Source organism: Lagopus muta, chromosome 5, assembly GCF_023343835.1.
Source record: "Lagopus muta isolate bLagMut1 chromosome 5, bLagMut1 primary, whole genome shotgun sequence".
Lineage (NCBI taxonomy): Eukaryota > Metazoa > Chordata > Aves > Galliformes > Phasianidae > Lagopus > Lagopus muta.
This window is the reverse complement of record NC_064437.1, coordinates 56,858,317-56,884,885: the sequence shown is the minus strand read 5'-3', so window position 1 is coordinate 56,884,885 and position 26,569 is coordinate 56,858,317. Positions and strand designations below refer to the sequence as shown.

General features: G+C 39.4%; 1 long non-coding RNA gene across 1 annotated transcript in view; it reads left to right on the top strand.

Moving 5' to 3' along the window:
• The window catches only part of LOC125693555 (uncharacterized), a 53,145-nt gene extending 31,051 nt beyond the window's left edge, over positions 1-22,094 (top strand). Inside the window, exons 4-6 of the long non-coding RNA XR_007377148.1 lie at positions 18,801-18,910; positions 20,172-20,329; positions 21,713-22,094. This is a non-coding gene — a long non-coding RNA (uncharacterized LOC125693555). The remainder of the gene's footprint in view (positions 1-18,800; positions 18,911-20,171; positions 20,330-21,712) is intronic.
• Positions 22,095-26,569: the final 4,475 nt, after the last annotated feature.

Below are 26,569 nucleotides of genomic sequence, written 5' to 3'. Positions count from 1 at the left end.
AAAAGATGAGGAGATAGAGATTTTCACACATAGTGAAGTGAAGATTATTTTCAAATGTCTGAGTTTAAGACACTTGTTGCTGTTGCTGCAGTTATTTTTGAGAACTGACTGTTTTTCCAGGAGTTGGCTTGAATCTGAACAGCTGAAAAACAGCAATAGCAGCTTGCAGGTTTTTATGTACTCCTCTCACTAGTGAGCTCTTGCCATGAAAATACTGAAGAAAGGCTCCCTTGCTCACAGTGAAGGACTGACAAATGGAGACTGATGTTGTCTCTCCTCCTTTGACTTCTCGTTTATGAAATGCTTGCTAAATAAATAACCAAACGTATTGATTTGTTACGTCTTTTTTTTCTGCTGAACATTTAATGTGATGGCTTTCAAGCTGATTGCTAGCTTTCACAGGAAGATTGAGATTGAGGAATGTGAATAGACTAAGAAAATGCATGGAGCTGTCTTTCTTGCATCCATTGACCCTGCTCACCCTCACAGATACGTCACTAGCATTTCAGCTAGTAAAGAACAGGAAAGTGAGATTCTTTTAAATGAAATTAATGCACTTGTGTTCTCCTCTGTGGAGACTAATGTTTGTTTGGACGTAGAGAGAAATAAATGTAATAGGTATGTTCTTTTACTTCCAAGATGAAAGATAATGGTCAGCACCACTGCAGTAGAGACGTGTAAGCTTAAGCAAAAAAAAAAAAATGCCATTGTCCTACAAAGTATTTGCTGATTAAGTCAGTTAGTTTTGAACACTGAACTTGCCAAATGTCAGCAAATCCCAGTTAGGTGACTTCAAACATTCTCATTTTAACAGGCCATTTTTAAAGTGCTCTGTTCTTGTCAGATATCTATTTACTAGAGTATTCCAACAAATGCTAATTTCCAGGCTTTCAGATTAGTAAAGACAATACTTCTATTTTATGATTTACAGACAGTAAGATTGAAAATCGGAGGTGAATTTTTGCTGAATAGAGCTGGTGAAAAGAAACATCTGTGACTTCAACCTCTGCCTTTCTCTCTACCATAAGCCTGCTGACATTCCCCCATCACAGCATACACTGACTTTCACCACCAACAGAAGCATGTCATATGTACTGCTCTGCTATTGCAGCCAAGTACAAATTCAAGCTGGTCACAGGAGTTACTATCACATGTTGGCTTCTGAGAGTGCATTGCAGTCTGTTAGTTCGGTCATAACTTGTGTGAATTGCACATGCAAGCAAAGCATTCTGTAGGTCCCTTTCCATAAGTACCAGAATGAACTCAAGACCACAGGCAAAGCAGGCAACAGTTTTGCCTCTAGTGTGTGGCAAATCCTATTACTCCACACAAAGAAGAGGACAGTGAGATGAAGATTTCTTCTAGGGCAAATAGACCCTTCTGAACCCACGCTTCCTCCTACTCTTAAGCTTCACCAACCCCCAGCTAGCTCCTCCCCAGTCTTCCTCAGGTGTCTGAGATGTGTTAAGTGAGTGTTGAGGACTCCCTTGATAGATAATTACGTAAGACCAAAATGAGCATTTATTCATAAGCTGCAGTGGGCTTACATAATGCATCTTCTCCCCTGCCAAATGTTTTTCCCCTAGGATTAATGCTGTTAATGGCTGCGTTACAGGAATTAATTATCTCTAGTTCCTTTTGGTAATATTTTACAATGAATTTGATGTCTGTTTCTTGCTTAAATAACAGTCATTAAGTAGGACAGTAACTTTTATCTGCTGAATACTCAGTTTCCAGCCTAGCCATATTTTAGGACATCTGCCAGGAGTATTGACAGACTTAAATTTAAGCAGATGTTTAAGTGCTTTTTCTTAGGTGAGATCCACTGATTAGAATTTCACAGGACTGATTCGTTTAGACAATAATGCATCACCAGAGAGGGAAACAGAATTTAACAACAGTAGTAGTGATGTCTAAATTACTTTCTAGATAAGATTCCTTCCTCATTAATAGTTATTTTCTCCTTTTTGAGTGGGTGTGAAATAATTAAACTTTAATCAACTCCAGAAATGCTTTTATATATATACATATATATATATATATATACACACACACACACATTTAGTAGGTGACTTAATGGGATCAATTGGTACTTACAAGCTTATTCCTAATGTGTGTTTGCATGAATAAAGAAATTATGTACTTTACTGATGAGAAATCAGTACATCTAAACCTAATCCTAACTAGTATTTGGATCAATAGCAAGCCATTGGACAAAAGGAAATGTTAATCAGCAATCTGTCTTAGAAGCAGGCAACATTAGTGTCTGGGAACCTTCATCACATGTTTATCTTTCTCCTTTTTGATATAACCAGGGGTCAATAGCAGCAATCCATCAAACTTTCAAATTCAAATCCTTATGAGTTCAGGGGTATTCTAACTTGTCACTTAACTCTAAAACGTCAGAAACAGAGATAACAGGGGAGAGATGGAAGTGGTCTGTGAAATACATACAATCAGATTAAATAGTTATCTCACATTTTGGGAATATTCACAGCTGAGGCTGTGGCTCCAATGACTTTTCAGTCTTTACAGGCAGGTTGGTCCCCCAAATTTATTCAGGCTGATTCTTTTCTCCCTATCTCTGAAACTCTTGGTTCTCTTTCACAGAAATTAAGAAAAAAAGTCCAGATTTGGTTCTCTCCTTGAAAATTGGCTTTGTTAAGCTGCAAGCCCACACTCCTTAAGCCACATTTTTCCTCATCTTGGGGCTCCCAGGAACTCTCAGTGAGCTCCCATCCCCCTTCTTTTGGGGAACAAAGCTATATGTGAATATATGTACTGTTTATATTACTAACAGCTATAGATAGCAGTAGTCAATACAGAAAAGTATCATCATAGAATAGCTTGGGTTGGAAGGGACCTCAAGGATCATCCAGTTCCAATCCCTCTGCCAAAGGTAGGGCTGCCAGCTGCTAGATCAAGTTCTGGATCAGATTGCTCAGACCCTCATCCATCTTGGCGTTAAACATCACCAAGGATGGGTGATCCACAACCTCTCTAGGCAGCCTGTTCCAATGCCTCACCACTCTCACAGTGAAAGGCTTTCCTCTGAAATCTGATCTAAATCTTTCTTCCTTTAGTTTAAAACAATTCCCCCTTGTCCTATCACTATCTATCCATGTAAAAAGCTGATTATCCTCATGTTTATAAAACTCCCCTCAAATATTGGAAGGCTGCAATGAGGTCGCCACACAGCCTTCTCTTTTCCAGGCTGAAATTCATTGACCAGCTTGTCTCTGCCTTTCTGATAGAGTTTGGCCTTATTGGAGGTGAAGAATCTCACATTAGGCTCCATCAGGTCTTTTATTCACTGACTTCAGTTATCAATTCTAGCCAGTGACTGAGGATCTTTACTTGAAACATCACTTCAGATTTAACTATTCCCTGAAAAACCATCTCAGGAAGTTAAATTTTTTGTTCTTTGTGAATTTCTGCTCGTGAGTCTTAGTATTGTTTTCCTAAAACATTTATCACAAAAGAATAGTTGTGTTTAAGAATTATACTCAAGAAGCATTAGTTTTAATATAGAAAAAAATACATATTAATAGCATTAAAACCTGGCCTTTTCCATGTATTCCTTCATCTTTCTTTCCACCTAGTGTCATTTTACAAGGAATCAAGTTCTAGAACTATAAGCTTCACCCAGTTTTGTGTAACTTCTGCCATGGATGATTCTCCATCATATATGGTAGCATCACATAGGGCTGGTACACATTATATTGGCCAGAATCCAATGACAATGTTTATTTTTAAACAATTGTGAAAATATCTTCTTTCTGTTCTAAATACATACCTGGTGAATACTGGAAGACTATCATTTGCTCATTTATCTTGATTACATATACTCAAGCATTGTTGACCTGTTTTCTTCCTTTATTTCTGCCTGCCTGCCTTAGCACCAGAGCAGCTAAAAGAGAAGAACTAGGAGTTGAATGTGAAGGTTTTAAATCTTGTCTCACTGCACAGAATTTGATAGAAAATATCCTCTTGACTTCAAAGAATACTGAATTCTACTGAGTTGTATAAAATATCTGTGACAGATCTGGAAAATTAACCTACTCATGCTTAAAACCCCGTTCAATACCTTAATTACTCATTGAAAATATACAGAAGCACCATCACTATTATATGTCCATCTATTCTGATGGGAGCACCATCTATTCTGATCATGACTTTCAAAGCAGTAAAACATTCCCTACCTAAAAGTAGCTTTTCTTCTAAGACAGTCCCTGGATGCTTGCAATTTCAAGTCCCTTCCTTTCAGTTCTTAGCCAATTATTAGCCAAGATTCTCTTTTTGTATGTAGCCATTTAACCTAGCATCAATTTTGTGTAAACAGAACGTGCTGTTCATTAATCCTGCAGTAACTGCTGAGTTCTTCAGCAATGTATGGGTGTTTGAAAAAAGACCAGCTATGACAATTAAAATTGTGTCCTTCATCAAAATAGAATGGTTGCAAAGAGCTCTTTCACTACTGTGTAGCTATCAATCAAACACAGTTGAATGTGGGCTAATAAAGATGTCGCTTTCTTTCTGCTGCCTATGGTGAGGAAGAATAATAGCTGACAAAGGGCAGGAATGGAAACACCTGGAGCAGATAATTGCATGCTGCTTACTGGGCTCTCTGGCTCTGTTCTGAAGCTTGGTGCAGTAATAAGGAATAATGCAGTAACTGCATAGTCTAGGGAAAAGAGGGATCAGTAAGGCAGATTATTTTCCCTTTTCCCAAGTCCTCTGCTCAGTCTTTGTATTTTGAACTTCACAGAAACATCCCCAAAACAAGAGATGTAGCAGAAAGCTACAGGCAGAAGTGCTGGCTGTCCTGCCCTTTGTGCCTTGGTCCTAGCTTTGAAACATGCTTTGAAGGTTGTAACAGAAACCAGACTCTTCATCATCAAAATATGAATTTTGACAGTGTGACCACAGTAGCTGAGACTTTCATTGGAACAGGCTCCATCTTACAACCAGCAGTGCTTGTCTCTACTCATGCAGGGAAGGGTCTGTGTGCTGTGGAGGGACGTAAGATGTATTTTAAGACTCTCTGAAAGAAGTTACTGGCAGCATTACCTGAGGAAATCAGGATGATGGTGGAGCTGGTGAACACCTGTGAGTGCTTTGATGGAAAGCTAGGAGAGAGCTGGGACAAACAGATCCAGAAAGTTAAAAGTGTTCATTGACACATTGTTAGGCAGAGTTTGGTTGCCACTGTGCTAGTGGTAAGCTGATTTATGGAATTATTTTCCATGTATAGATTAAAAAAAATATTCCAAAGGTTTCAGAGAAGGAAAATCTGTGGACTTTATTTAGGAATCACTATCACATGGTTCTGGCTAAGCAGACTGTTACAGTTCTGGGTTCCCTTTACCCAACTTGGCTGGGATTTTTTGCCACAGAAGTCTCAGTCTTTAAATTAAGGTATTGTGGGATATGTGACTGAGCTGGGGACTTCAGGAGAAGGCAGGCTATTAGAAGGATATGTTATGGAGTAACTGACCCAATAAGACCTGCATGAGATACTGTTAATTGTGTGTTAGTTCCTGTGCTGGCCAAGTGTGAAGTTATATGGGAACAAAATGTCACTGGAGTTCTCAGGAAAGTTCATGTCAGGTTGATATATACTCAGTTACTTCCCCCAGCAGGACAAGAGCAAAAACTTTGCCATTTTTTTTGTCACTCAAGATTTACTTCCCATTCCTATAGCCACCATTACAAGGTCTTTGAGCTCCAGGAGTGAAGAAGGAGAGGTTTAGGCTTTACAGCCTCTCTTAGTGCAAAGCCATTTGTATCGGTTGACTTAATGGGGGGGAAGAGGATAAGATCACTATCACTCCACCTCTCAGCACACACAGTTCTTATTTCTTCCCTTAAGTGCTCAAGTAATTCACAGGCAATGAATGTGTTGACTTGCATCTTATACGTAGCTTTTCCCATACTTTTATCTTTCTGTGACACTCTGTATATGCTGGCTTGTCAGATCTGATACGTGTTTAATGCTGCAAACCCTGGAAGTTTTAAAAATAAGCAATTAGAGACACTTTTTTCATTGGAGTAATGGCAACTATAATGAAATGCTGACAAATTGATCAGCTCTCCTGTAGGCAAGGCAAACAAAGGGGAACAAACAAACAACAACAACAAAAACACACAAAAATAAATAAAGCAGGTTCACCAGCCTTTCATGAAAGCAAATAGCAAAGTATTTGGCATGCTGATTGGCTCTCTATCAATCCTCTTTCTGTGTACCTACCAAATCACAGCAAATATTTGCCTCCTGGTGACAGACAAACAGCAGGTCAACGCTGAGAAACAGATCATGTTGGTTTTGAACTCAAAATTGAATGCCTCTTATTTTCTGGGTGAAAAAAGTAGAAATAAGATTCAGGGAGGTCAAACAATAATCACAGTAATTTAGGGAGCTGAGATTGGATGAAAGGTTTGCTGGGGTAGAACCATAGAACAGCCTGAGTTGGAAGGGACCCTGGAAAGTTCATCACATTCACATCAATTCAGTGCTGGGTTTATATGAGCACTAACACCAGAACAAAGTATACCTTGTTTATGAAGAAATTTGATTTGTGTCAGTTAGGTAGTCTCTGCTACAAGTTCAGTACAGGCTCTCCAGCTATCTGGGCTCTGATCTTCTGCCCATCGTATCTACAGACAGAGATGATGTATTCCTATACTGCATCCTCTGTGCTGTGCTGAATGTCCATAGAGAGTACCATAGTCTATGTGGAGTTTTTGAGAGGACTAGAAGGTAAGTTAAAAGGGAAGAAGGAGTTCTGGGTAGGACAACAGTACAGAAAATCGCAGAACACTTGGGATATTTTGCTAAAAAATAAAAAATGAGAAAACAGACTTTCACCCCTTATCATCTTTTCCTTTCCTTTCCTTCTTTCTTGAGCATATTAATATTCTATCACTTCTCGTTTACTTGATGACCTGGCTCACATGTTTTTGACACATTAGAAACAAAACTTTCCTCAGCTTAACAGGAACAGCTTTAGAGAAGTCTGCTAAGGCCAGAAAAGGAGCTTTGCTGCAATGGGGTATGGATGACACTGGTGAAGAAAAACAGTGTGAATAATTCATGCAGCATATTCAGATGCTATGTGGTCCTGAACTAGTGTGAACACACTATTTGCTTTGCATTCGTAATGTTTCATTAGCCACCACAGAGATGAGCAAAGCAAAGTCATTAGCTTAGTGTAATGTTGTTTTAACACCAATTCTTGGTTGTAATACCATGCAAAGACTGTGACTACAAAGGACTTTGGTTACTTCCATGGGAGTTTGCTTTCAGAAATCACTTTCCGCTCCAGGGAACGGTTGCTGGAGAGCAACTTAATTCTTCCATCTCCCAGCTCAGAAAATGTGATTGTGTCATCTGAGATTTCAGGGCAGAAGGATATCAAATCCCTAGTGCTGAAGAGATCTTTTTCACAATGCAGACCTCTCATGCTGTCTTGTCAGAACTATGATGTTCAGATTGAACCAAGTTAGAGAGAACAACAGCTCCTACCCATTCCTTTTAGAAGTGTCAACTGAAGTTATTACTGGAAGGTGCAACATGGTGAAGTGTGAAAGGTTAGGATCCCATTGTAGAAGGGAACTGAGCATGGCCCTGTGGGGATTAACCTGCTACACAGAGAGAAAGCCTGGATGAAAAATTCTGGCAGAAAAAAAAGTCAAATTTTAGATACAAATCTCACTCTGGCGTTGAATCACCCATTTCAACTTGGCTAACCTTGTCCATGGCTGTGGGTTGGAACTAGATGATCTCTATGGACTTCTCCAATCTAAGCCATTCTATGTCTGTTGACACTACTTTTAAAGGTGAACATTTTAACCAAGAACTTTCTATCACCATTGTGAGAGATAAATCTGTAAACAACTGTGTTTTCTCCCATTCCCTTAGAATTTATCCCACCTTTGTTTAGCAGTTAGTGTGTCTCCTAAGTTTTTAATGACGATTTTAATTTTCAGTTGATCTAACATCCTTAACACAAGATCCCCTAGTCCCTGCTCTGTCTCTTTCTCTCTCTAAAATGAAAAGAATTGTTTCATCTTGGTTTAAAGAGAAACATACAGGCTTAAAAAAAAAAACAAAAAAAACAAAAAACAAAAAACAGGTGCTGAATTAAGAAGCGCCTGTCAAAGAGAATCTCTGATTTTCAGTGATGACTACAGGGTGAAAAGGACAGGTGGTATTTATACCTCAGGAGAATCTGATCGAAGACTTTCTACCCCAGGTTGCACCTCCTGTGATGTTCTTCCAGCTGTTTTAATTCTTGCTTCCCACTGGCTGAAGTGCAGGGTAGTTTGAGAAGGCTCTTACTGTCTGTGAGAAATGAGCTTAGTGATTTTAGCTCTAGTCAGAGATAGTTAGAATTTTAGTCACAGAGTCAGTGAGTTCAGACTCTATAGACTATTCTACCCAAAGCACATTGGCACATGAGCCAACCTTGTGTCCTCAGTGGAGTATAAGGTGAACTGGACTAGGGCCTGGTTATTTTCTCTGTGTACAGTGTGCAATTAATATGAAAGGTCCCTGAAAAGTCATACCAGTTCTTGTAATCACTTTGCAGCATTGCTTCAATATTGACTGTGTGAAATTTATGGCAGTTCTGCTAGAAAAAAAAACCTGTACAGAAGTATCTGTGTTTTTCTTGAAGAGAACTAAGCAATTTGTCTCAATCCATGCTCAGCTCCATTTCAACATTAAGCAAAACAGCTTAAAGCTAGACCATATGCTTGAAGATTTCTGACCTAATTCAGATTTAGGATTGTAGAAGGGGAATTAATTCCATGGAATATTCAAAGGGTAAACAGGTGTATAGAAAGTGGAGAATCATGGGCAACATATACGCTAAGGAAGGCTGTTAATTCTCACATGGTCTATTTCGTATCCAGAGATCTCAGAGAGAAGTATGTGAAGCTGTGAATGGGAGACTGATAAATGCTCGTTTGTTTTTTGTTGTTGTATTTTCTTTGCAAATTACTGTCATGCAAACACAAGATAAAATATAGACCAATCAATACACTGCTGTGGACATTATGTTTGCTCACTTATTACTTTATGCTGTGCAAATAATATGGTCTTGTATGAAGTTGAAATCTAAAAGCAACACTGGATTTGGCAAGCTGGGCAATAAACAAGCACAACTGGAGTTCTCAATAGATGAATAACAATCAAGTTATTTAGAATTAATATACAGTCAAGCCTGGATTGTAAACAGGAATTAATGATGACTGCAGAAAAGGAGACTAAGGTCTAAGATCTCCTAAGGTCTAAGTCTAACTCAGGTCAGTGAAAAACAGGTCTTGACCAGGGATTGGTGATCGAAGGAGGGATATGACAGTGTGACCACCTCAGGAACATTGGAAAAAGAAATGTGGGCTGTGTGGGATTCATGATGGAGACAGAGCAATAGTTTGTGGCAGACTAGGGAACAGAAATGATGTTCTGAACTGGCCAAAGTAAGCTGAATAATACTAAATATTTACTGTTGGGTAACCAAACACTTCAGCACCTCAGGTCTTTGCGTAAATGTTTTGGGTTCTTCTCAGTATATCCATTAGCAAATACAGTTTTGGTACAAAAGTGATGTCCAAACTGTCACAAGAAATTCTGTCTTCTCATGTCACCAGTTTTCAAGACTGTCTCTGAGGTCTTCCTGCCAGCATTTATATCAGCCAAGTATCTACCTCAGAAAGCAGTCATTGCTTCTGTTCCCGAACCTTAGTGCTGTTATGTGCATTTCTAGAATATTTTTTTTAGATAGAACTGCAAGTGGTTTGTTGCATCTGTCGTGATAACTTTGGGCCCAGCCATCTTCCATCTGAGGTCAATAATAAATTTCCATAAATTTAAGGATTCTACTCAAGTAACAGATGCATGTCTGCTTTGGAAAGACATAAACATTAGATCCCATGGTGGGGAAAAAAGAAAAAAGAAAACTATACGGGAGGATTAAGTCTTGTACAATTGTTTAAAACAATAGACCTTTATTTTTTTCTTCATCTGTGTCTGAGTGTTTCATACATTGAAGAAAGAGGCAGTGAGCTTTTTTGGTAAAAATAAGTTTGCTTTCCTAGTTTTACTCTTACAGTAAAACTGTAAAGAGGAATCGTATTGAAAACCGTATTCCAGGAGTACTGACAGTTTATTTACCACTGGAAATGGAAAACAGAGATGTATATCAAGCACCTCTTTAAACAATGCCCTCCAAAATCTAAGGCTTGTTTTATAGATGGTGAAAAACTCCCTGGAGAGTTTTATGTGTTGTGTGATAACATGGAACAATGGGCAAATGGAAAAAATGCAAAACATGAGCAGGACAGCACTTTTACTCAGTCGCTTGATATTTGGATTTTCTTTCAGTAAGGTTACTCAACTACTTAAGGATTCATAAATGTCTGAATTTTTAATCACCATTATTGCCATGAGCATTACAACAGAAGCAGCTGTACATCATCCCAACCATTTTAGATAATATTGGACTTTGCAAGTATAAAATTTGATCAGGAAGTGTCAACTGTATATAAATTAGAGGAGAAGGTCTCTTTTCAAGTGCAGTCGTCAAAATACATTCATGATCCTGTTATTCAACATCCACTATTCCTCTAGCATACTCTCTCCCACGTGGATAAAATAAATACAATTAATTTGAAAAATTATACTCCAAAGATATCTGTTATTAAACAGATTTTAAACATCTTGTCCACAAACAAATTCCTGATCAGTTGTCTTTCCACCCCAGGAATATCCTTTGTTGTCTCATATCTCTTGGAAAACTCTTTCTTTGCAATTCTGTCTGGATAGGTCCTATGAGAAACCGAAAGGCCTTTAATTCTCTCTTCCATTCCCAAAGCTGCATGTTCTTCTTGCTTTCTTAGTTCTTAAAATAGGTGAACTCTAACTACAGAGAAAAGGTGTATCAGTGCTATCTCTAAACAAACGGAGATCATTTTGCACAAGCAGTGCTTCCTACAAATCCAACAGGCATTATATTTGCCATAACTGATCAGTTCAGGGAAATCTTCATGTAACAGGACTGGTTTATGTAGAAAATCTTCATTTTATTATGAAGATATCTACTCTATCTTTGTATGAGTGATGTAAGTACTGGAAGCAGCCTAGGTATAACAGCATAAATTTGAGTACCAACACTGACACCCTGATGTGTTCAGAGGGGAGAACTTCTACTTAAGTAATGAAATTATGCCATCGTGAAAACAAAGACAGAAGTGTTTACTCACTGAGGTGCTCAGTAATAACTCCTTTCAGCTTCATTATGTAAGAACAGCAGATATGATGTTAGTGATACAATCACCTACTTCAGTCTCTTGGTTACAGCAGGGGCCAATAGCAGATGCCTCTTGGAAAATATAAAACAAGATGACTGTACAATGAAATTGTCTCAAAATACTCTCACATCCTCTGGGAAATTGTCAATGAGAGACATCCTGTACCAGAGGTGTATTTCTGTATTTAATAGCCCTCCATGGTTTTGTCAGCAGTGCCAAGGCTTACTCACTGAGTTATGAGAATACATGGAATGTATTCTTACATGGTTTTTTAAAGCATTAAAATAAACAATACATTCAGTTGAGTATAATAAGGTCAGCCCCTTTCTATACTTTCATGGATACTCTGTGGATTTCAGAAGGAGTGTAGCAATCAGGTTGACACTTGGTTTTGGGACTATAATTGTTTGTCCAGTTCTGCTGTGGTCTCAGCAATCACCGTCAGGACTATCAGAAACAGAATAGCATAAGCACAACTACAGTTGGCCAAAGAGGCATTTCTAAGATGTGAGCTGTAACTGAATGAGACATATAGATGGTCAGAAATGCTCAAAGGAAATCAACACGTATATCTTGGATTTTACCTGGAGCCAGTGAGGGTTGGAATGAGGTGACAATAGTGAAACACTATGGAAAGGAATACTGCAAACTCTCTGAAATTACAGTATTAAACTAATTTAATAATTGGGTAAGGTTGAAATTTTAAATGTGTTTTTATAAGTCAACCATAAGTTTAGAAAGAAATCTACATGTACTCACAAGGCATAACAAAGTTAGGAATAGCAAACAAATAATGAAATTCAGGAAATACATGTATTAGAATTATTATTATATATATAATATGAATACATGTAAATACATATGTATTAGAATTATTATAAGGATATTCAGGAATGATTTAACAAGTTAAAATATTTATGTTATATATTGATTTGTCTTTGTTCAGTTAGACAGGCCTCCTCAGAGATAAGAAAAACCTTTGTTTGCCCTTTCTACATGTTAGTTAGAATGCTCCTGTCAGAAAACTTCTCATGTCACCAAAGATGTAGACACTGGGATTATCCCAATCTTACGGTTGAAGAGATAAAAGAGATGAGACCTTCACTGAAGATCAATACAGCCTGTGGGAGCCTCCTGATTCAAGGCTTTCTCTGTCTTTGATTCCAACTCAGTTTTTGTTATTTTAGGTGTGATTGAACGAAAGTATTATTTCTCTGATATTTACATATAATTCCATGGTACTTCTGAACAGCAATGCTGCATGTATCCGCTACAGACATGCAATATAGAGTTGTATTCATTATTAAGTTTATAGTACTGAAGAGCTTGTTTTGAATGTGATAGGCATTGCAATGTGTTGGTTTATTTTAATAGACAAGGTATGTGGTCATATCCATTAAGAAAGTGTGATTCTTTTGTTCAACAGAAATTTCAGAGCTTGAGCAGTTAAATAACAGTTTAAAATTTTCATTTGACATTCATCTAAATAAATTCTAAACAATTTTAATTAGCTTGGATTCAATTGGAAATTGAATTGAAAGATATGAAATATAGTTTAATTCATTCCAATTCATTCACTGGAACAGGTTGCCAAGGAGGTTATGGATGCCCCATCCCTGGAGGCATTCAAGGCCAGGCAGGATGTGGCTCTGGGCAGCCTGGTCTGGTGGTAGGCGACCCTGCACATAGCAGAGGGCTTGAAACTAGATGATCATTGTGGTCCTTTTCAACCCAGGCCATTTTATGATTCTATGATATGATTTTACTCCTAAAACAACAATATTTTTCATCTTTCTGAGAGAACTACCCATCAGTCCTATCTTTTTTTGTGTGCGTGTTTTTTTGTTTGTTTGTTTTGCAAATATAATTTCCCTTTTTATGTTTACACCACATCCTATGCAGCAGGACTCTGAGGGTGTGGACAGAATTGTAACCTACCAACTACTATGTGACTATGGTCCTATCACCTACTTCATGACTTTCAGTGTGAGGATCAGCTAGACCTATCTGTAGCTGACTTGGGTAGATTTGGTTGTGTGGGTTGATAACAACTACTGATAATTCTCCTTTGGACAGCAGAAATATTAATCTAGAAAGGTCCTTCTTGTGGAAAGACAGAATTTGAACCATTCTTTCACATCTGTTCATTTACCTTTGCACACTAGCTTCTCCATGGTCAGCATTTGAGTCACCATCTTCAGTAGCAAGTTGTGACCCTGGAACAGCAAATGCCTTGAGCTAGCTGTGTTGATGCATGGTCACTTCTGGAATTGCCTTCTTAGAAATTAGTGCTTTTCCCTTGTAAGAAACTTAATTTACATGCTGTTTTTTTGTTGCTTTTTTTTTTTTTTTTTTTTTTTTTTTTTTAATATATCACATCACCTATCCATCTTGAAGTCCATATATGAAAGCTGAAAATTGACAATAATGTATGTTTGTCACTTTGGGGACTTGAAAAGTAGTTTAGTATTAAACTGCCCATGGAAATACAAGCTGAATTATGAGAGCAAACAAACAAAAATATATTAGATGTTCTCTAGTTCATGGTATAACGTGTAATAAATAGTGAGGGCTAAAACATAAAAGTATATATTGTGAGAGGGGAGAGGGAAACATTTGGCCTCTAACATAAATATGTTTTCAGAAAGTTGTTTCAGAGCTGGTATGTGAAATGTTCAGAAACAATCCAGTGTCTTTAGGCTACCCGAGTATCTCTAGGACACTACACTTGCATAATAAAAATAAGATCTTAGGCGTACTGTAGTCTCTTATGTGCTCTCTGTCTGTCTGAGGCTTTGGTCTCTTTACCAGCAAACTTTACTTTCTGCTCATGTCTCACCCTCCAGCAGCCAGGGGTGTTTTGTGGGCTGTTACTATAAGAAGGATCCTAATCTCCAAGAACACGTTGACATATGAATATGAAACAGACAACTGCTCCCCGCTTTCCCAAGTCGTGTTTTGTTTCTGTAAAATGAAATCTACCAATTTGGAACTTCTCTTTAGATTAAGAAGCTGACAAATATTTAAACCTTTTTAAAGAGTAGAAAAGACCTGGCTTATTACATGATTGCAACTACTCCTACTCTTTTTAATGATCTTTGAATCAAGCTATAATTTTGGTTTGAGATGAAAAGCCTGATGATATCTAACTGGGGGTAGATTAAATTCCTTGTGCTGCAAAATGAAGATTCTTTAGGTGTTTTTAAATGTAATGGGATAGGAAATTAAAAAAAAAAAAAAAAAGGGGCTGTAATTAATGTCAATCAACATTGTTCTGTGGAAAAAAAAAAAAGCTCTTGTCACACGAAATTTAATTTTTTCTTTGAACAAGGTCACAAGATTGGATGATGAAAGTATCTCTGAAACTGTAATGTTCTTAGAATGAGATATTGTTACAACCAGCCCTGCCTTGGGTTATGGGACAGAACTGATTATGCTTTTATTTCCCCAAGCTATACTTTCTCTTAATGTATTATGTCACAATTCTTTGAGGTGTTTCAAATGGAATTGCCCCAAAGTTTCATTAAACATCTAAAACAATCATAAATACAGTACATGGACAAAGAATTAACTAGTGAATCCTAAATGATATCTGGAAAATCATTAGCGAAGGTGTGACTCTTAAGTAGGTATTCTGGAAGTGATTTTACTTTGGAGCTATATTGTCATACATATTTCATAAAGGGTAGCAGGGAAGTATGAAGTCATTTCTGATTGTGGATGAATCATTTGGTTATTTGGCCAATACAAATGACTTCAGGTGTTCCAGCAGCAAAACGGTATGTTGTATCCTGGAAAACAAGAATTCTGAAAAAGGGTTTAGAAATCAGGAAACAAATTAGCTCAATAGAGTGATCTGATCATGGGAAGCTTATTTAGGGATGAATTTTACAAATGCCTTTGGAATTACATAGGTTACATCCAAAAGTAATGTGAAAAGAACTACTTGAAAGCCGCTATCCTTTTCTGTGATTCTATAAACAGAATAGAGGTCAGAAAACAGGAATTTTTTTTTTTTTAAGCTTACAGTTTGTAAGCTTAGCTTTTCTAGTACGGTGAATTTAATCCTGTGTTTTGAACGGAAGATGGATTCGTGCCGTTCAACAGTGTCCTGAACTTATCTTACCTGCAGATTCAGATCACACAGCAAAACACTTTACAGTCATAACATCAAGTCCCAGAAACAATAAGGAAGTCCTATCTATAAGAGACAATCTCAAAGAAGTATTTTTACAGTTAATGTACAGAAGTACACTGGGAAAGTCTTTAATCTGGAGAAGTATATCAAGTCAAACATAGTCAAATGAAACATAAAGGGCGATATTTGGTTAAGCTTTGAAGTTAATTAATCACATAATGAACCGCTTAGAGACGTGGTGACCTCCTTATATCCTGAGGTCTCCAAATCAAATTATGAGGCTGATACTGACTTATTGAGCAATGCTAAGACCTCTGGCATACCTCTGATTGGGAAGACTTGGCTAGTACACCCTTCTGGCCATAAATATGGACTGCATATAGCTCTTTTCAGTCTGAGCTCCCAGCATCGATTTGCTTGTGTTTCACAGGCTGATCCCTTAGCCTCTGTGCATCCCAAAGCTCTTTGGGTCAAGGAGAGGAGGGCAGGCCAGAGCACAATGCTTCGTAGCAAAGGCAGTGCAGCGTGTATGGCATTGATTTCTAGATGTCATCTCATGAAGAATTTGATCTTTTAAGTTGCACAAAGGACTTGAATGCTTTTAGGCAACCAGTAGAGCTGGCAGACGAATGCTCTTTTTTTTTGGGGGGGGGGGGGGGGGGAGGGGGAGGGAAGGGGGGGGGAGGGAAGTATTGTCGAACTTTTGAAACACCAAAAAATGTTTGGATTAAAGTGAGGGAGAACTGAATATTTTTTTACTCGCTCCTGAAAACTCTTTCTTCTCTGAATATGTTCTGTGGAGAAAATAAGACATTTCTAATTCATTCCAAGTCCACACTAGAAGAACTACGAGCACAATCTTTCAAAAATTCCATGAAAGTAGTGATTTATTTCAGAAATATAGCAAAATAAGACATTGCTTCCTCTCCATATGTGCGTATGTGTATATAAAGGAAGGAATGCGTATATATTTTATATGCAAGTTATGTATTCACATCCAAAACACACACTTTGTGAGGCTGTGTAGACTTTCTCTGGCTTCCTGTAAGATTCCCAAGGCTTGAGGATGTGTTCAGCAGGTGCAAAAACTCCCTTAGCCAGAGAAATTCAGCTCCATCACTGCACGCTTGAGAGAGTAGCTCAGCCATTTAGTGGCAGTGTAAATGCAGTACAGACAGCTACATTGTAATTGCTTCTGTTGAGAGTGAGACAGCATTATTTCATTGGAAGCTTTTGGTTTACGGCTACACTCGCACACTCTAGATCATCTGTTTGCCTGGTGATGAGCTATAGCAAGCAGCAGGAGCCTTCAGATAGCAGGGAGCTCAGGTAAGGTTGTATTTGGCACCATCCAATGGCATGCAGTCCTGTGGGTCTTTATTCATTTCAGTTGTGAATGCCATGGCAAGATAAATTCAGCTTTGCTCCTGCAATAGGAATGGTATTTCTCCATGCTGTTACCTACTCTCATGGAGCCTCACATGTGATCAGAAAGGCAATAGATACTACAGAAGTTTCAAAACTTGCCTTCTGAAAATGTCCCATGTTCAAAGTGAGAAGCACCACCACAAGTGTGGAAAGAACTGGAATCCAAAATTTCTTTTTTCATGGCACGACCCCTTACATCTGTACATTTTGACTGACAAATGACTGGTTCATTTGGATAAAACCCAAAGATCAAAACTAATAAATGTATTGGCAAGAACATCCATGGAAACTAGTTTATTTAAGACACTATTGAAAGACATTTGCCAAGTGGGAATTTTAAATATATTGTCCTCAAATGCATGCAATGGGAAATCTGGATGCCATTCAACCACATAATGGGGGATACATATTGTATCATTTAAGTGAACAGTCACAGCAATGAAATTTTGATTGCGCAGTGTTCTCAAAGTGGTTATAAAGCGATCTACTAAGCAGAAGTGATTCACAAGAACGAATCTAAGAAAACAGTACACTGTTTTAAGGATCAGTACACTCATCCTAAGGATGACAAGAAAAGAAAAAAATTGCTGTGAGATGTGCGGATGAATGTTGCTTAAGAGACAACAGTGAATGCAGCAAAGTTAGAGCAAGCTGCCAGGCTGTGTCTGACTCTCAAAACCTCACAGCCTCAAAGAGGGCATGGATCTACTCCCGAGGGGTCAGGGCAAACTTGAGGATGGCCATCTCTGGGGCTGCTTCCTCAGCTGAGCGTGGGCTCCTCACCCTCAAAAATGTCTGTAGCAGCAAGCACTGCCCTAGGGAAAGATGGGCAGGGAGTGAACTTAGGCTGCAGAGTGTAGAAAGTGTAAAAATATTTCTTGGTGTCTCAGAGACTTCTTGTTCTTTTATTTTTATCTTTGTTCCTGCTAGCTCTGACCCCAACTCGCCTTCTTGTCTGGACAGAAAGAATTAGCAGAGCTTTTTCCTCCAGCTCTTCGCTACTGCATTTCTGGGCCCTGACAAAAGTCATGGCTTCATTTTCTTTAATTTCTTCCCTGTCTTTTCTTGTGTTATCTGTAAGTGCTAGTATCCAAAAAGATGTGTTCTCAGCAAGACGTTCTACAATACATCACCCCATTGATCCATACCTGTCAGCTCTCCTCTAATTTTCAGCTTCTCTTCCCCAACCTTCTTAGGGAATGAAAGTGGGCAAATGGCTGCTGCTCATCTTGCTGCAGCCACAGTCATCATACAGACCCAGTGGGGGGATACAGCAAATCGGCTCTGATTAGCAAAGGTAACCCAGGGACTCTGCCATGCTTGTGCTCTACAGTGAGAAGATCAGCAAGGTCAAGTTATATCCAAGAAATCAACCAACCATTTTTTGGAGTGCCAGCCAAAATCCTTATGTGACCTGACAAGAACTGAGGAGCATCAAAACCTCACTGCTTTTCTCTCTGTGTGTGAGGGACATTGGTTCTGACCTGCCTTTTCCAACACAAACATAGTTCTTTGTGCGTACTGTAAAAACACACAGAAAGAAGTGCTTCACTGCTCATTCGTCCCATGCTGGGGAGGAACAAATTGAACAAACAAATGGCATATGTTAGTCATATTGCTTCGTACACTGCTGGAATGTGTTCAGATACTCTGGTGCCTTCTATTAAGTTCACTGTAAATTAAATATAAATGGTTTTTAAGGACTAAACTGTGACATCTGAAATGAAGTTTGAATTACATGAAGCCAGACAAATGTGATATCCGTTAGAAAAAGCATTTTCTAGCCTTTATGAAGTACATGCATGTTGTGAAAACACTCATCTGGCTAAATTGAAAATGACTGAGGAAGGTAATTCTGGCATTTTTTAGTGCTATTCATACTATTTGAGTAACCATGACTGTAAATTGGCTTTTTTTACAGATACTGTGCATCCTCCTCTTGCACGAAGGGCAGATGTAATAATTTTAAGTGGCATCATTGAAGCTGGGCAGACAAATGACAGCTGACAAAATTGAGTGGAAGTGTCTCAGGTTGGTCAAAATCTGCAAAATTCTTTGTGAGAAAAAAAAAGAAAATCACGATTTCAAAATTCTTTTCCTTTTGAAAGCTTTGCACCTATTTCACTTTTAAGATTAATTTTCTATTGCTCCTCTTCTCAGTATTTTCCCTGAATATTTTACACAGTGGTTAAAGAGCATTCTTCAAGGATATCGATAGCATCATCCATCCTTTCATTTCAAAATTCTCTGACAGGCAGCACAGAATTTTGCAAATCCATCAATCCTTTTAGGGGGATTAGGAAGGAACAGGACCAGAGTTTTTACAGTAGATTTCCTCTCAATTCCCAGTAGTTTAACGATTGTAATCCTTTCTCAAACCAGAAGGTGGCAAGCACTCGTAAAGTATGAACTGCACGACGACAAGAACGTCTCCTTTCCGATAAATCTCAGTCACCACTGTCATCTGCTCAGCGTCCAGCCTTGGGTTTTCCAGCCAGAGATCTCTGTTTAACAGCGTCCCGTAAATCATAGCAGGACAGGACTAAAAAGGGAAACATGGAAGGGATTGAAACATTTCTTCCGTTATCATTAAAAAAAAAAAAAAAATCTAAGACAAATGTAGAAAATAATTGTGCAGAAAATAAAGCTGACCGGAAAAATGAAATTTCCGCACTGGCAAAGGGAGGGCTCTGCAGGGATGGGCTCTCACTGCAACGGCTGACAGCAACACGGGACACCTGCAGCGAGCCCTGTACAGCCACTGCCCCATACAAATGGCCATTCAGCTGCAAAATGTGGTGTGACAGTTTGCATGGATTTTCCCAGAAGGAGACTAGGCACTAACCTCAGATATTGGTTTTCAGCAGTGCCAAAGCTGTGCAATTTTCTGCTCATCTACCAGTCCTAGGAAATAGAGTAATTTATATGTACAAATAACAACAGGAGAAAGCTAATGTATTCTGGGTGTGTTGGCAGGAATTTACTTCCTTTCTTTTCAAGAATTTCAAATTTCAATCTGTAACTGATCCAGGGGAAGAGATCCCTCAGGTCATCCTACATGGGGAAAACTGAAAGGTGAATTAATACAACCTCCAGATAAATGCCTTACGAGGAAACAATATGCTTTCCACTTTTGAAATGTTTACTTTGTTAATTAATTTTAGCGCTTGGGCTTAAGACTTCATGTCAGTTGGATTCTTTTCATGACAGCCTGTGTTTTATAATACGGCATGAATCAATTGGTGGAGAAGGTTTTCAAGCAAAGGACTACATTTCTGAGCTTCTTTTTCAGAAGGCCTCCAAGCACCAGGAGGGCAACGCAGCCTTCACTGCCCATGAGAGCTGACAAGTGCTGATGACTTGGAGGCTGTGACCATACGATCCTGACATTAATCTGGGGCTGGGAGTGAGAGCTGTTCCTGCTTCCTCTTGTCCTCCATTATCCAATGGGTGAGTGAACACACACTGACAATTCATGCTCATCTACACCAGCCCATGCTAGCCAATCAGCAGGAAGGTGAGCTTGGCCCCTTGCACTTCTGCATGCAAATATGAGAGAAATCGGATGCAAGGACATGCTGGGGAATGGGGAGAGCAATGCCTCTGTCTCTACAGTAGGGCATGGCATAGCTTCAGCTTTTAGGGCGTGACTGCCATGTTCTGAGGGGCAGGAGCTTGTTGGGAGTTTTCTGCTTTGCGGAGATATTGCAGTAAAGGTGCAGACTGGATCACAGATGGCTCTGAGGAAGGATGCTGATCTTACTTGCGTTCAATTCATACTGAGAATCCACATAAAACTGATTTATCATAGAATCATAGACTAATTTGTGTTGGAAGGGACCTCTAAGATCACCTGGTTCCAACCCCCCTGCGATAGGCAGGGACACCTCCCTCTAGACCAGGTTGCTCACAGCCCCATCCAGCATTCACATCCTCACAGGACAACTTGTTCCAGGGTCTCACCACTATCACCATCTCCAAGTTGTTCCAGTGTGCCCATCCTGTACCTCTAATAACCAAACCTCCATCCAGGATCATAACCTTAGGCACATTTAGATTCATAGAAAGAAAAAAGACCACTAAGATCATCTAGTCTAACTGCCAACCCACTACCACCATGCCCTCTAACATGCCCCTCACTACTTCACAGGAAGCATCCTGGTGCAGATGGCTTCATAGTCCTTCAGCTCACAGCTTTACCATGGGATTGGCTTTGCTCCGGAACAGAGTAATCACAGCATATTTCACCTCTTGTCCTCTGGTTACCTCTCCCCAGGCTGCCAGCCCGGCGCTGTTTGCACTTGTGACTCTGAGCTCAGAGTGAAAAGCCCTGTGTTTACTGAGCCTGTAGGCTAAGGGAGTTCAGCATGCAAAATTCTGCTGCTCTCTGCAAACTTCACACCAACCTACTGAGCTGTAACCAATCCACCCACAGCAGGAGGAACAGAGTAGGTAACAGCTGAGATAACGCCAAGAGATACACTGCGGACACAGAGGAAAGCTGTGATAAGTACAGAGGAAGTTTGAAGCAAATAGATTTTAATTAGAGTATCATTCAGCCCTTTGGATATTTGCTGGGTGCAAAGCCAAATTTGACAGGGCATTTCCTTCCCAATCATCATGTACGTTAAAGATGGGACAGAATAAAGAATGAAAATCCTAAGGGAATCCTAAACAGAGAGACAAAAATAGGAGTTCAAAGGGTAAATTGTTTCATTTGCCCTGCTTACAGGTATCTACAGGTATCAGGTGGAAAAATGTTATTGCTTGCTCAACTCAGCTTCTGCTTAATTCTGCCAACTGGCAAAATGTTTATTATCCCACTTTTAATAGGTGTCACTGCAGACCTGGACTGCTGCGGGTGCCTTCTTCTGGACTGGACTCAAAGTAAGCACAAACCAAAGTATAGAAATAATCAAAACAAGTTGCTATTGAATAGGATTTGCAAGTGAAGATTCTTGCAAGCAGAAGGCTGAGGCTGAAAAGTGAAAGCTCCAAAGGCTTTTTGACTTTTTAGGAGAAAAACTGCCTCTACTTTTCTCCTGATACACACTGGTACGCTCTCTGCTCCTCCACACCTGCAGAAATGGATGGATGCTCCAAGTCTGCTCCTTTTCTGTTGGAAGAGCTGTGCTAGACAGCTCAGCAGTCTGCAGGTGCCAGCCAGAGTGTATCTTGCCAAGAAAAGGAGACTACTTCGTGCCTCTGAAGGAAGGTTTAGGGGCTGGTTTTGCACTGGAGAACTTATTTACAACATAAAGACCTTCCTGTTTAAGACAGACAAATCAGAAGCCATGCATCAAATAATGTTTCAGGGGATCTCAGCGAGTCCTCTCAGATGAATACAAAATTCACCTAAAAATGGATTTCCAAAAGAACTGACAAGCTGGCTATTGTGTCACATGGACTTTTAGCAGGTGGATAAGGGGTGAGAAGGGACAACCAGAAAAGACACAGCCAATTCTTATGTCAGTGTTCTCAAACTGCAACCATTCTGTTTTCTTTCTTTGCCTTCTAAATGGCATTTTTACCTCATTAAAATTAAAGTAGATTTTAATATTAAAACAGCTGTTAAATAATGTGAAAACAGAATAAGTTCACACAGATTAAAAATGTATATACATATCCTTTTTTTTCTTTGCTCCATTTCTCCAGATTCTACCAGGTCAACTCAAACAAAATGCTTCCCCTCGTCTGTCCATTACCAGACCATGATTTATTTAGCTTGAAGCCTGTGCTTAAAGGTGCATCCAGAGCTTTTTCCAACTGCTGGTATCACAGTGCTGACACTGTGCTGTGACTCTCCTCTGTGACCCTCATGCTTTCAAACATCCTCTGCCTCAGACTTCCAAAGAATAAAGAAATAGCTGTGGTTGGTTTGCTAGGTCAAAAGCCGTCCAGCTGAAAACAGACTCTTACTCTCCCCATAGCTATGCCTGCAACTGAAAACGGGATTTTCTTTTCAAGTTTTGTCAGCTTTCCAACTCTTTCAAAAAAGAGATTGAAAGGGGAATGAAAGGAGAGAGGGATGTAAACCTTAACGTGCGTACAGCTGTGGTGGGGAGCAAATGCAGGGAAAATTCGTACTGCAGTTGGTGTGTCCTCCTGCTGCCCAGGCTGAAGCAGCTCCTGTGGCTGCTGTGCTGTTGGCGGGTGTTCAGTGAATCGCAGCTGAAGATGCTCATGTGAACCCATGGGAATCTGTTCTGCCAAGTTCCTCATAGCTCTGCTCGGTTTGGTCTTATTTTTATTTAATGCTCTTCTCTTCCCTACTGCAGTTTGGTGCAGCTTCTCTCTGCATCTTCCATGAAGATGCAGGGGTGAGAAGTATTGCAGAGTTAAGAGAAGAGAAAGTCTCTCCATCTCTCTGTGATCTTGCTCAGACACGAGATTTAGGAAAGGAAGAGTGGAAGGCTCACTTGAAGGCGGCCTGAGAGTCTGCTGAGAAAGGATGTGCCGCAGCAGAGGAGGTGATTGCCACTCAGTCCTAGCTCTTGCCCCCAGAGAAGGCACAGTTTGAGAACTATCAAATTTCCTAAGTCCAGTGAAATCCTGAAGTACAAGGCAGCAGTGTGTCTTTCAGGGGATTTTTCAGAGCAAAGAGACCACAAGAAATGGTTTACCCAGACTCTAAGATGCTCCAAGGTCTGCATTTTCACCTTACCTGTCTGTCACTGTTTGGAAATGTGTGTCGTCGTTTATTGCAACACTCATTCACTATCCACACAGCTGCTGAGGCAGAATCAATGCTGCACTGAGTTCTCATTAACTTCTGGGTGAGATGTGCATCCTCCTGGCTCTGCTATGAAAATGGCTGTGATTCCCCCCCCCTCCACAGATGTCCCTATTTGTCACTGCGTTTGCAAACCTGACCCTGGAAGTCAGACTGCATTATAGCAACAGTCACCAGTCCAGAGGGTAATTAACCAAATAGTTGTGTTTTTTTTTTTCCTTCAGCACCAAACAAGCAAACAGCAACAAAATGCATCTTGGCAAGGTAATTGAAAGAAACTCATCACTTTTAATGAAAGTTGGAGTGATTGTATTCTAAGCCAGTTAATTACATCACTGCATTATTGCTGCCTGACAGATGAACTTAATTTACAGTCAGTGGGGAGTTAACCCAAACTAGAAGCTCATTGCAAAGATTTTATTGATTTTTAATGAGCTTTGGACTGGATCTTTGAACAGGTTTGCCTTCGTGTTTCTTTAATGCTGATTCATGTAAAAATAGAGAATCTAAGTCTACACTTAGTGCAGTTTTTTCAGGCAGAACTTCTTTAATGATCAGCAGTGATCGCATTCATAATGTAAAGTAACTGGGTTCACTTCTGACAAAATATTCCAAGTTAAAAAAAAAAACCTAAAATATGACTAAGTATGCCAAATATCCAACGTATTGTTACTAGCATTATATCTGCTTGAGGTATAGTAATCCCTTGTTGAAACTGGTGTTCCTACAAAAGGGATGTTGCTTTCTCACTCCAAATGTTACTATTTTGATATTCTTGTTTTCAAAATGTCATTTTTTTAAATTATTTTTTCACATTAAAGTCTTTATAAAGCCTGTATCACACAATAACTGAGTAGCATCTTCACTTTCAAGTGCTACTTTTCACATCTGAAGCACCACTCTCTCCTTTGGTGTTACAAATGAAGACACTACCTTCAAAAAGAAAGTAAATTGTCATTCATTTTCTGACTATTTTTAAGCTTTATTAAGGAACTGTTCTACAATTAAAGAAAATAGGAAACCTTTCACTTTATCCTTTATTTTCCTAAGGCAAAAATACTACTTTATATAAGGTAAGCTTGAAAGGGGACATTTTTCTTCCAAAATCTCTTTGGGAAAATGTTCTTTCTCTGCAGGATGTTTGTTGCAGCTTTTTTCTTCTTGTTGTTCATAAGACATTGAACCAAATCTCTTCCCAATCAAACGAAGAATGCAATGCATTTACTGTCTTCATTTCATGATCCACACTATAGCTGCAATCTAGGTGCTGTCTTGAGACAGTTAGATCCATCTGTGTGCTTCTGGACAGATTTTCAGTTCTACAGCTGCTCAGTAAGACCTAAGCTGCTTTCCAATTAAATCAGTGCTGTTTAATCTACAGTGTTTATACAATACTTGCTTTGAGTCACAGATGAAATTTGTACATCTAGAGACCATCTCTTATAAAAATATGTAAAGTAAGAATGAACACCAGAGACAGAATTATCCATATACAGAGATGGGATTTACAGAAAAGAGCTTTCTTGTGATGCTCAAACCATAAAAAATGCATCTGAAATTTTATTGTGGCTTTCTGTAATATCCAGACAGGAGCCTGTTCTGCTCTGCTCCTACTTTTTCAGGGCAAGTGTAAAAAGTTGAAAGTTTCTTGCTGTTGGTTATGTACTTGCTGGGAGAGTAAAAAGGTGAATTTCTGCTGCCTGTGCACTAACAGACAGTAGCTAGCAGGGATGAACACCTGGCCCAAACTCCCTGGAATTTTAAGTTCCAGCCTCAAAAGCATCTGACTGATCCTTCACATGTTTACATAAAGCAGTGTCAAATATCACACAGATTAAATGTTCGCTCCCTGAGACGCACGCAGGCTCAGCAAGGTTTAAAGTTCTCTTTTCAGCTGCTATAAAAAGCACTGCAGCATCTCATCGTTCCCCATGATGAGGGTTTGTCTCGTTTCTAAATTGCCTTTTCATCCCACCTGCTCTGGTTCAGAGGGGTGCTGAGCAGGACTCTCTCCCTGCTCCACAGCAGGCTGCATTGCAGTTGCTAGTATTGAAGTGTTGAGCACACAGCTGCGAGGCATAGCCTCTCACTTTTACACTTCAATTTCACGTTTTTGTTTTATACTGTAGAGATTCAGAGTTGAATCCTCTTATCAGCCCAAGCTTTGGCTCAGAGTCTGAGGAGTGTTTGCACCCTGATGCTAGATCTGCTATCTGCTAGGGAGGAGTCAAGAGAATAAACATTTCAAGAAGGTGAAAAACTCAAAGGCAAACTTGCATGTAAAGTGGCAGCCAGCAAAAGGTGAAATGTTAGCAGGCAAGGGTAGTTCCAGCTCTGGGAAAGAAAAGCCCTGTTATGAGCAGGAAGGCTCATCCGGGCTCTGTGACAGGAGGAGCTGGTAAGCTCTCATTGTTCCTTAACCTATGGACTCTGGAATACTGGGCAAGTCGTTGGTGTCTTGGTTATCACTGAATTCACCCTGACCTGGGTAATTTCATGGGATTTCAACATTTTTATGGAGGTACAGAATAGCATACACATGAAGAAGAAGAATGTAGGTTTGATGACAGGTCTGGAAAAAGAAATGAATCAGGGGAGGAAGAGGGAGGTGTTGTATGATGGAAGTCTGCTAAATCTTGTGTGGTGTGGAAATGTCTTGCTTCTGGCAAAAAAAAAAACAAGTAGGAGACATAGTTTCATAACAGAGGCAGGTTTAAAACAAAGGAAAGTATATACTTCACACAGTGAAGAGTTCTGGACATCCTTGCTGCAGGATATGTGTTTAGTGTGCAGTTGAAGTTTATGGCTTCAAAAAGAAACTGGACAAATGCATTGTAGAAACATCCCTTGGGAGCTATGGTCATCACTAACTCCACAAATAAGCAAACTTGAAGCAACTGATGGTTGAGAAAGCAGTCTTCCCCAGACTGGGAAAATATTACGTTGTATTTTCTTTA